The sequence below is a fragment of the Spermophilus citellus genome, assembly GCF_964194105.1.
Source record: "Spermophilus citellus genome assembly, chromosome: 13".
NCBI lineage: Eukaryota > Metazoa > Chordata > Mammalia > Rodentia > Sciuridae > Spermophilus > Spermophilus citellus.
Genome location: NC_138193.1, coordinates 26458269 through 26470193, shown reverse-complemented (window position 1 = coordinate 26470193; position 11925 = coordinate 26458269). Strand labels below are relative to the sequence as shown.

General features: G+C 54.1%; 1 long non-coding RNA gene across 2 annotated transcripts; it reads right to left on the bottom strand.

Moving 5' to 3' along the window:
• Positions 1-2783: 2783 nt before the first annotated feature.
• LOC308632853 lies at positions 2784-11121 on the bottom strand. Of its 2 annotated transcripts, none has more exons than XR_014018645.1 (3): positions 11079-11121; positions 9938-10193; positions 2784-5467 (listed from the first exon to the last, which is right to left on the bottom strand). It is a non-coding gene; the product is annotated as an uncharacterized lncRNA (long non-coding RNA). The 2 variants fall into 2 exon arrangements; XR_014018646.1 differs by having other exon boundaries at positions 11001-11101.
• Between the last annotated feature and the right edge of the window lie 804 nt (positions 11122-11925).

Genomic DNA, 11925 nt, shown 5'->3' with positions numbered 1-11925 from the left:
CTTGGCAGCCAGGAGGAGGGAAGCAGGTGGGGTTCCGATTCACCTCTTAGCGCCTCTTCTGCAGATTGGAACCCTTATAGAAATCGGGGAGGGGGGCGCCCTAAGAAGTGAGTTGTCCACTCCTTTTAGCATCGTCCGGTGATAAGAGCCCACTATCGGCGACTTCGGCCTCTGCAGCTGTGCAGCCTCGCCAGGTGCCGGGACGCAGGTCCTTCCCCAGCTCCGGCGCGGGCTGCCCATGCTCTGCGCGGCCTGGGACGGTCCTCGCTGAAGCCGCTGGGACTCCTGCCCACCCGGGGTCCAGGGCCGGCCAGGTGGGCTCCGGGCCGCTTGGCAGAGCCGGGTCCCACTCTCACCAGGCACCGCGGCTTTGTTTAGCATTCGCCGCGGGACAAGGGCCGCCCGGGCTCCTCGGAACCCCCGCGGCCTCTTCGCCTGCGGGCCCCGGTGGGAGGGAGCCTGCAGCCAGCGCCGCGCGGGAGCGCCCCGCCCAGACCGGCCACCGAGGACGGCCGGCGCCAGCCGGCGGGGAGTCCCGCGCCCCACCTGCTCCCCGCCCCCCCCATTCCCCACCCCCCCACCCCCCGGGGGCCTCGGAAACCCGGCCTCTGAAAGGGGTCTGGGAGTTCCCGGCCAGCCCGGTCTGTCCTGCAGCTGGCCCTGATCTTTCTTTTTCTTCCTAGTTCTTCACCTGACACGAATAAGCTCCAGCCCCAGCGACCTCTGCAGACCTCCACTGCTGGGGGCAGAGCACCCCTTGTTACCTGTCCCTGCGGATTACTTCATGTGGCCCCGTGTGGCCTCAGGTTAGTGCTGCTCAGAAGCCAGTGTTTCAGAGATGTCGCTGAAGAGGCCTCTAATGTGATCTAAACGAAATTGCAGGTCTTTGACTGGACCTGGCCCCCTCCTCAGGGAAGTGTCCCATCCCCATCTAGGATAACTTGATCAGCTGCCACTCAAGAGGGGTAAGGGAGGAACAGCCCCCGGCTGGTCAGCCAGAAGGCAGCCACAGTGGGAGAGAGACCTGCAAATGTGGTTGCAGTTCTGCCTTCAGATGGACAGAGCCTTCTGAGAGGAGCAAGGATGAACTGGACTTTCTTCTGGATCAGGACAGGCAGAGGACAGAGATAGTGCCCAAGAGTCCTGGGCTAAGCCTGTCCCAGTTCAGAGGAGCCCAGAATAGCCCAGAATCTGGGCGGTCAGGCAGCCCCTTCATGGAGGAGAGGGTGTGTCTCCCCTCACTGGTCTCTGTGGCCAGAACAGAGACAGCCAAGGCTGCATTTCTGGAAAGACAGGAGTTGAATGAGACTAAGTGAGAAGAGAGGAAAAGGGGGGAAGAGGGGACAAGATGGAGTGGGACCCACACCAGAGCTCTCAAAAGTGTTGCTTTGAGTTTGGGGGTAGCCTGCTGGACAGTAGTGAATAGTTAGAACCCACATCCTGGCGTGCCTTGTGGATACTCCTCATGTCTGTGGGACCTGTGCATCACGACCCCAACTGACAAGCAGGAAAAGCAAACCTCAGAGTGGGTAGGTCACAGGCATTAGGGACTGAATTTTGTACCACCACCCAAAAAAATCATGTTGAAGCCCTAACCAGCATGACTCCTTGGAGGCACTTACAGAGGTAATCAAAGTTAAATGAGGTCATTCAGGTGGGCCCTTATAGGACTGGTGTTCTTATAAGAGGGAGGAGAGAAACCTTAGTGTCTTGTCTCCATCATGAAGGACCCAGTAAACAGGTGGCATTTGACCTGCCAGGAAGAGAGCCCTCACTGAGAGGGAAACACCTTGGTCTCAGACTCTGTCCTCCAGAACTGGGAGATGATGAAGTCCTGCTGTATGAGCCCCCCCCCCCACCACCACCACCAGGCTGTTTTGTTATGGCAGCAGGAGCAAACTAATACACAACTTGGTCATGTCTTTGTCATGATGCAGATCCCAGTTCTCTGACTTCAAAATCTGCAGCACACTCACACACTGCCAAAGCATCAGTGAGTCCCTGTTCACAAGGGGCAGTGCCCTGTGGCTCTGCCAGGGTCGAACAGAAGCCACCCTTGGGTGCCTGTAGGTCAGGGTTTGCCTGCAGTACTCCAGGGCAGGGCCAGGACCCAGCCCTAGAAGGCAGGTCTCAGGAGCCCTGGAGTCTGACCTGGGTTTGGACAGGCCGAGGGCAGGCCTGGGTCACTGTTGGTGACTCTTGCACTAGGTTAGAGTTGGGGAACATCACCAAGGTGTTCTGTTTGTCTTTCTCCTTTTCACAAGTATTTACTAAATGTCAGTGACACATCAGACACCATTCCAGAAACGAGGGGCCAGCAAGCCACCATACTAGGGCCTGATCCCACGGAGCTTACATCCTGGGGAGAACAGCAAGTGAGCGGGGACATGACCGCACGTGGAGGGGTATCCACAACAGAACTCAGCAGCCAGCTGGGCAGGAAGGGCTGGGAGGGGTCTGCCTCGCTGAATACGGAGTGATATCACATAGAGGAGGAACGGGTACTCGGTGGGCACCAGGCTAGTGAGAGGCTGGGTGGCCAAGTGGGCCTGAGGGAGGTGGCCAGGCCAGTCACAGCTCCCACAGGGTGAGGAGAAGAGTGGGAAACTGGTGTGTGGGCAGACAGGACAGGCCTGTGGGCTGTGATAGGAGGAATCCAATCTACATGTGTGTGTATATATATAATTTTATATATTTATTTATTTTAGTTGTAGATGGACACAATACCTACCTACCTCTCTTCCTCCCTCCCTTCCTGTGGTGCTGAAGATGGAACCCAGTGCCTCACACATGCCAGGCAAGTCCTCCACCACTGAGCCCCAGCCCCAGCCCCAGGAATTCAATTTAATAAATTAAAGACAGGCTTCTCGTAGCTGGTGAAGAGCAAAGGAATAGTAGCTGAAGGTCCTGGGAAGGCAGAGGAGCTCAAGGGAGCCGAGGGCAGGAGCCTGTGGAAAGCATGGCTGATGTCCCACATGTTCAGACAGGGACCTGGGGACCAATCTTCTGCTGACCAAGAGCCCTCTCTCTCTCTGAAGTGTCCGCTTGCTTCCTTCTAAGACTGCCGCCCAAGGCACAGGGACATCGGAGCCTGGAGTGCCCAGTGCTGAAAGGCAGCCGATGGTCCAGGTGTGCCCAAGAAGAAGGGGAGGGGTCACGTGCTCTCTGGTCTCCTGGGGCTGGAACCTGGCGCTAGCACTGGGGCTGTAGCAGCCCACAGGGATGGCCCTCTACTGGAAAGTGGGAAGTCTGACCCCAGTCTGGTTGGGTAGGGTCAAGGTATTAGCCAGTCGACCCTCCTGGCGGGCTCCATGGGAGGGTCCATTTCCTTCTTTTTCAGCTCCTGGTGGGCAGCTGTGTGCTATCCTAGGCTGGTGGCTCCTTCCGCATCTTCAGAGCTGGCAGTGGAAGATGGGGCCCTCTCAGGCTGCCAGCTCTCTGGTTCTCCTGTGATTCCATCTCCCCGTGGCTGCATATAGCTTCCAGAGCTTAGGGGGCTGATGTTGTTTGCTTATTTTATTTATTTAACTTTTGCTGTATTATTATTATTATTATTATTATTATTGGTGCTGGGGATTGGACTCAGGGCCTCATGCATGCTGAGCAGGGCTCTGCCACTGAGCTGCACCCCAGCCCAGCTTCTAGAGCTTAGGACCTGGACATCTTCGGCATGGTTTGCCGCCTTCTGCAGTGTGAGTTGGGGGCTAAAGGCATAAGGGTGAACAGGTCTAGGTTCCTAGGCTGGCACGTCCAGAGATTCTGTTTGATGAGTCCTTGTGCTGGAATCTTTTGTCTGAAGTTTTGTGTTTGGTCACAGCTACAAATAAGACAAATCACTGTCTCTTGGGAGCCCATCATGTACCAGGTATTTTGCTACAACTATGGCCACGTACCACTTACAGTAATCACAGCTTTGTGCTGGGTCCTTGCTGCACATGGGTTTGTGGGGGAGCGTGGCATGGGCAGCCCAGTGGCTGACTCAGATTTCTGCTCCCCTGTCTCCACTGGCTGGGTAGAGGTCTGCCTTTGGTCACTCACCTTCTCCCCTCTCCTGCCGTTCAGTGGGAATCTGGCCCTTGGAACCACATTCTTCAGCTTTTGTGGTTCAGAATGGGAAGAACAGGTAAGGAGAGAGGCCTTGGAGCTTACCTCCCAAGTCAGTCACAAATGTCTTCCATGGCTGTCTGGCTTCCTGGGATTGAACCCAGGGGCGCATAAGACACGTCCCCAGCCCTTTTTACTTTTTATTTGGTGATAGGGTTTCACTAATCGCTTAGGATCCCACTAAGTTGCTGAGGCTGGCCTCAAACTTGCGATCCTCCTGCCTCAGTCTCCAGAGTTACTGGGATTATAGTGCTCAGCTCACTTTCCTTTTATACTCCACTCCACTAGCTGGACCAGAGACCTGCAAACCACGACTTTGCCAGCTGTCTCTCCGTGGACTGTGCTGGTGGGAGTGGCCGAGGGAGGCTGGGAGGCTGAAGACAGGGAGGAATCTGCTCCCCTCAGCAGTTTGGCCTCACCCTGTCCGCCCAGTGGTTTGCTTGCGGTGGTAATGGCTGATTCTCATCTGCCCCTTCCCAGACCCAGCCTGTGCCCTCGGAGAGGTCAAGCAACAGCCCATGGCGCCCCTCCTCAGAAATCTGAGTCCCAGCCCCGGCTCCTCCTCGGGGATCTTGAGGTGGCAGCTCCAGGTTAGCAGGGGACCTTGCTCAGGTAGCTGGGGCCTGGGTCTCTCCGCCCCTCACCTGCATGCTGTGGCTTCCTGGGTAGCTTTCCTGATACCACAGGTGTCCTGTGTTCCTTTCCAGTCCTCTAGTACCTGGTTAACAGTTCTTTATAGTCAATGCTTCCTGCTGAAATAACCGGTGTGGTTTCCTTCCCCCACTGGATTTAACAAGAGCCTTGGGTGTGAGACGCGGGAGTCTCAGGACCTCTCAATGTGCCGCAGAGGAAGGGTGTCCAGAGGGAGAGAACCCTCAGTGTTTTCCTCTCAAGGCACCTGCAGCACTCTGCCACCCCTACACCCTCCCAGAAGGCCCAAGGGATGCTAAGTACGTCCTTGAGGGGGCACCATGTTCTATATAACTGTGGGAATGACTGGGAGGTTGGCCACCACGGAGCCTGCAGAGGTCTGGGCAGCTTGGGCTCTCAGAGTCCACCTTGGCGTGGATGTGTGCACCTTCTTCAGTTCAGCTCAGTTTTCCTTGGTCCTGTTCACAAGCATCCCCTGTTTTGGACCTTCTGTCCCATAGTCAACGAGTCACACAAGGTCCTAGCACTTTGTTACAATGGGCTCTGTGCACAGCTGACTCTGCCCAGTTGTGCAGAGTTCTGAGGCCACTTCAGCAGGTGAGGCTGAGCTGCGACTTCAGCAGGTCAGGTGAACACTTGCATCTCCACCTCGCTGGGCCTTCTGCCTGCGATGGCTTTATTGGGACACAATCCACCGTAAACCAAGGAGCGCCTGTAGCGGAAGCACGGATGGGTGGTGATGAGATGCCGCTGTCCTTTGGTGGTGACTAATTCATTTAGTATCCCCAGGAATGGAACAGGGGGACAGCTTACTTTACGTCACAGGAAAACCGAGGTTTGGATAACAAAGGGAAGGAAGGGCCTGGGACAATCACAACAGCAACATCTAAACCCAGTGGGCAGCTTTCCCAGCACTTGCCAAACGGGCTTCCCAAGGACCAACTGCATCTGCCCCTTGGAAAGTGCGACTCCCAGGTTTGGGGCCTCCTCTGAGTGGACACCAGCAGGGCGGAGCCCCTCCCTAGGGCATTGAGTCTCAGCCCTTTGCTGTCCTTCCTATGAGTTTCTGACTCTGATTTTTCCAACCCTTTCCATGTGTCCTTGTCCCTGGGAATGTTATAAGCTTTTATTTATTTATTTATTTATTTTTATTTTTAAGTTTTTCTTATTTGTTCTAATTAGTTATACATGACAGAAGACACATAATATATCAGTGGAGTCTGACTTCTCGTTTGTTTTGCTGTACATGATATGGAGTTACATGGGTCAGATAATCTCCCTGCACATAGTATAATAATGTTCAGTTGTACTGTCATGCCCACTCCCATGCCCCCTGCCCTCTCGCCACTCCCACTGTCTAGTCCAAAGTACCTCTGTTCTCCCGGCCCTGTTGTGAGTTGGTGTGGCATATCCAGGAAACATCCAGCCTTTGGTTTTCTGGACTGGCTTATGTCACTTAGCATAATAGTCTCCAGTTCCATCCACCTACCAGCAAATGCCATCATTTTACTCTTCTTTAAGGGTAACATTCCATCGTGGATAAACACCACATTTTCTTTATCCATTCATCTGTTGAAGGGCACCTAAGTTGGTTCCGTAGTTTGGCTATTGTGAATTGAGCTGCTATAAACATTGACGTGGCTGCGTCACCGTTCTACGTTGGTTTTAAGTCCTTTGGGTATAACTCTAGGAGTGGGATGACTGAGTTGGTAGAAGCTTGTTTTCTTTTTCTTCTTCTGGTGCCAGGGATTGAACCCAGGGGTGCATAACCACTGAGCCACATTCCCCACCCTTTTCTTTTTGAAACAAGGTCTCGCTTCATTGCTTAGGGCCTCTCTTAAGTTGTTGAGGCTAGTCTCAAACTTGCAACCTTCCTGCCTCAGCCTCCCTAGCTTCTGGAATCACAGGCATGTGCCACCATGCCTGGCGAGATCTGTTGATTGGGAAGCCTTATTCCCAAAAGAAAATGTCCAGCAGTAGAGGAACTGGCCACCTGGCCACTGAACTGTCCAGGCTGGAGACCCAAACAGGCAAGGAAGAGGGTCCTGTTCTGGTGGCCATGGGGTGACTGGTCCCAACACTGAGGAGGATCTGACTCACCACAGCACAGCGTGTGGAAGGACAGTGTTTGGAAGCAAAGGCACCTTTGGGTGCCCACGTCTAGCAGTTAAAGTGAATTGGAAGCCTCAGCAGATGTGGGCAAGCCCTGGGCAGGTTCAGACCTTCTGAGCGTCAGGTGTGTAGCACTCTACAGGTAAAGGGTCCTGACCGGCTGGAGGAGGACGTTCATGCATTTCAGCCACCACCTCCTGACCAGGACTAGGTGCCCGACCATCTGTAGACAGCTTCCTCACGTGGATGTGCACATGCTAAGGACGCTCTGGTCTTCACTTACTTACTTTAATCTGTGGACAAGTTTTGTCACAGATTAACTTCATATTTTAGTATCTAGGTAGAACATTCAGATAGGGTTTTGAATGGATCGAGTGGCACAGGCAGGGAGCGCCTGACTGGGGATTGGCACCTCCTTGGTATGCCCCGTGAGAGCCGCACCGTCTGTCTGTAGGTAGTCATGGTGGGGAGGGCAGCGCAGAGCCACTTGTGCCTGTGCGAATTCACAAGTGTGCCCAAGAGTGTTCAGGGCGGCTGTGCCAGTCATCAGTCACGGAGGCTCTGGGCGCAGCTGGGTGGTGCTGGGGCTATGGCTCTCAGCACCCGCTAACTGCAGGAGGCAGCAGAGGAAGGGTAGAACGTTCAGAACCTGGGAACTCAGAGCAGGGCTGCAGAGCCTCAGCAGGCCTTGGGACAGTACCTGCCCTGCCAGGGCTGTAGTCTCTGAGGGGGGTCCACAGCAACTGTCACACCAAATGCAAAGCTACTGCTGAAAGGAACTGCTGCTGCCACAGGAAGATGCCCCTGGGTGTCACTCACAGGCAGGGAAGCACACACTGAGGGGGGCGCCCCATTGCACCCCATCCTGAAGGCAGGCTCTGGAGCTTTGCACTGGCAAAGCCCAACCCAGGATAGCGTGAGGAAGGAATGTGACCTGCAGAGCCCCCCAAACAGGCAAGGAAGAGTGTCCTGTTCTGGTGGCCATGGGGTGACTGGTCCCAACACTGAGGAGGATCTGACTCACCACTGCACAGCATGCAGAAGGACAGTGTTTGGAAGCAAAGGCACGCCAGCAAGACATTGAGATGATATGATTATGTTAAGATCTGCATTCAATTGGATATTAGACCCCTGCTGTCCGCCTCGGCCTGCTACTTTGGAGCTCTAGCGGACTCCCGGAGAGTTCCCATTGGTTGGGGAAATGCAGTAGGAGGGATTTCCGGAGAAGGGATTTTCCTGTTTGGTGTAGTGTGGCCCGGGAGAACGCCGCGTGTGTGGTTTGGCATATTTCCCGGGAGCGTGCATGGCATTGGCGGGAGTTTCAGAAATAAAGTTTGTTCCTGCTTGAGTGGTTCGTGATTTTGTGCCCAGCCAGACTGCGGCAAGACTCCTTGTCTCCAGCCCAGTGGACTATGCAGTGTGCAGGTGAAGCTCTTCATGAGCACCCTACCTCTTTAAATCCTGTAGGTGGGGTCTGCCTCTCCACTGGACCTTGGCTGACACAGGCCCTTGGGTCTATCTGTCACTTTGGAGGGAGAGAGCTGGCACCTGAGTCGGCACCTCTGGCCACCCACACCCTAGACACAGCATCAAACCTCGTCTACACGCTGGCGAGCTCACACTGCTTGCCCAGGCCTATCAGGAGAATGCCACACACTTTCCTGTCCACTTGAGGACTCCACTTGGCAATTTGATGCCTGAGACATGACATGGCTGAGCCAGGATGTGACTCCCTAGGTCATCTACTCTCCCACCAACTCCTCCCTAAACTTCTTCATTACAGCCATCTAGTTAGTTCCTCAAGTTCAAATACAGGGGAAATCAATGCTGATGTCTCCCTCCCTCCTGCTCCCCATATCTAATCCATCAGCAAGTCTAATAAACGTGTCCCTTGGTCTCCACAATGATTCCTCGCTGACCTTCACTACCACTCTGCCCAGTCTGGACCTCTACAGTGGACTCTCCATAGGCCTCTCTGCCCACTCTTGCCATCCCCTATACACCTCCTATAGACAACAGCCAGATGGTCTTCTAGGAACATAAGTCAGAGCTCAGATCCCTCTAGTGTGCGCCCAACACACAGGTCACAGTAATGTGCTTAATGCTGGATGCAAGGCCTAGCTGAACGTGGCCTTGTAGGTCTCTCTTAACCATCCCACCCCTCTCTGGCTTTATTCCTGAGGCTGAGGCCTCTGTGAGTGACCTGGAGCCCAAGCAGGGGAGAGGTGTGGACAGACTCTAGGCTCAGCACCTCACACCAGGTGTCCACTGGTCTCAGCCACAGGGTGCCACAGCAGCTGCCTTCACTCCCCACGCTGGCCGCAGCCTGGTGTCCAGCAGGACCTTGAGATCAGCTCCTCCAGCCCAGTTCCAGCCCTTCCTACTCCTTATAGACTCCCTGTGCTGGACTTGTCCCTGGACTTGTCCCAGGGCATCAGTCACCACACAAAGGAAAGAGAATCTACTTGCTGACATCCCACATTGTGCATCCAGCTATTCATCTTTTAAAGTTATGAAGGAAACCCTCTGAGTTGGAGTACAGATTGTTTCTGGCTTCGGCTGCAGCAGCTTGAGATCTTACCCAAGTTTCCCGTGGAGGATCAGGGCCCAGGAGAGAGTGAGCCTGTGGGTTTCTTTTTTTCTGTCAAGATTCATCTTCCTTGGTAATTGTGGTTGTTCGGGTAAACTGATAATGAGATAATCACTAGGCACATCCGTTTCCCTTTGTATTGGAGGCACAAGCAGGCCGTCTATGTCAGTTACTCTGCCAATCAGTCAGAAACCATAGGGGCAGGAAGGGAGGGAGGGAGGGAGGGAGGGAGGGAGGGAGGGAGGGAGAAAGGAAGGAAGGGCCTAAGGAAAGAAGGAGGAAAAGGAGGGAAAAATCTCCAAGCTCTGGTTCAAAATCATAGCATCAGAGTTTTCTGGGCTGGCAAGACTTTTATGTGAAATTAAGTTTTAAAACTTCGTGAGTGATTCTGACACACCTCCTGGGTAAGAATGGATGCTTTAGGAAGTTTCCTGGTAATTTTAATTCCCTGTCCTCAAAGGGGTGGGAACATAGACTTACCAACTCCTCTTGCAGATTAGAAAGAGAAAGAGCCAAGAAAGGTGAGCAACCCTCCTCTCCAGCTTCCTGCTGGCAGGTCCTAGGCTGTGCGGAAAGTTCCGGATGGGCTTTCAAGAGGAAGCGAATGTGGCTGGTGGGAAGCAGGCAGCAGGCAGGTGGGTGTCTGCCAGGGTAGGCCGGCGGCCTGCTGTGATGGAGCTCCCGCTCAGGCACGTTCTGCCTGACAGGCTGGCTGCAAGGATGGGAGGGACAGCTGCTGGGGTAAAAATAGAAAGCATTGTTGGTTTTTTTGAGGATGCTCACTTGAAAGAAGAGCATAAATCATTCTTTCGCCCAGAGCCCTTATTTGTTCTTTATACCTCTGAGGGTGGTGTGCAGCAGGTGGGGGCTGAGGAGGGGGTGGCAGGGACATACCTCATCCGTGGAAATCCCCCTTGGTCCTGCATCCATTGGGGGTGGGGGGTGTGCCCATAGTGTGTGCCAGGAGGTCGAAGGAGAAATGGACACAGAAAGGAGGGACACACCTGGTGGGGACAGGGAGCCCAGGAAGGAGGGGAGAAAGGAGGGTGACCTCCGAGGCACTGAGAGGCTCCCACTCATTGAGGTGTGAAGGGCTGTCAGCTCCCACCCTGCTCCCACACCTCACGGCCTAGGCCCTTCTTGGTGCTTATGGTGAGGTTCCTCCCAGGGTTTCGTTCAGGAATTTGGGGGAGCTCTCACTCTGATCTCAGACCTCCAGCCTCCAGAACTCTAAGAAAAATATCTTTTTGTTGTTGTTTATTAAACACAAAACTTGCTGGGGACTCTGGCAGTCCGAGGCTGCCCAAGCCCCTGATCCTGGGCATCCCCCCAGGCTAGAACCGGCTTGTTCACCGTTAGCTCCCAGCCCGGCCCCCGCCACTGCCTCTGCTGACATTTCCTTTTGCTGCTTCTCCTCTGAGTCAGCACAAAGCTCTGTTCCGCTGATACCGCTCCTCTGCTTACAGCCAACGTTTCTTTAGCCTTAATCCCTTAAAACCCCCTTAAACAACTCAAAAGCAATAAAGAGATAGTTCTTGGTTACATTTCTCCCCTTGGCTTTGTTCTTCTTAACCCTCTTCTCAGATTGCAGGCTAGAAGGCCTTTGTCTTTGTTGACTCACCTCCTCCATTCTAATGAGATCACCCACAGCACAAACTGGCCGCTCTCCCGACTGGGTGTTGGGTAACAGAGCTGTTAGGGAAGGGACGGAACTTCCAGGAGAACAGGGGAGGGGCCACTTTGACACAGCAGTTACTCCCAGGGGCCCAAGGTTTGTAAGCCCCAGGGCAGCTAATCCCCCAGTGACCGGATCTCTTGATCTCTTCCGTTCTCCCAAATATCTGCACCTGTAGTGGGGACAGCAATCCTTGGCCCATCCCACTCCCCGGGGTTCCCATTGCATCCTCAGGAGGAAATACACATGTTACTCATTAAACTATTAACTTTAATTCTGCTTCTTAGCACAAAAATGTTTGATAGAAATTGGCTAGGACAGATTTTTTTCCCCCAGGGGGACCATGGTACTGGAGATTAACCCAGGGCCTGAGTGCCAGTCAGGCCTCTGCCACTGAGCCACACCTCCAGCCTTTGTAGTCCATTTTGATGCAGGGTCTTACTAAATAGCCCAGGCTCGCCTCAAATTTGCCTTCCTCCTGCCTTAGCCTCCGAAGCTGCTGGGGTCACAGCTGGGCCCCACAGTGCTCTGTTCGGGGTAGGCACATTTTGGTTAAATTTGGACACCAGCAGAGGAGGTCAAGGCTTAGTTGAGTGAAGGAGTAGAATACAATGTGCTGCTCATGGGAGCCCGGGATTTGGATTTGGAGAAAGCCCTCTGCCTCTTGGAACCAAGGGACCTCATGTGTAGACTGAGGGAAGCCGACCGTGAGGCCGCTCATGGTGACAGGTACAGACAACAAATCACGAATGGGGTCCGCACAGCGACTGGAGGCCATCGAAGCCAACCAGGA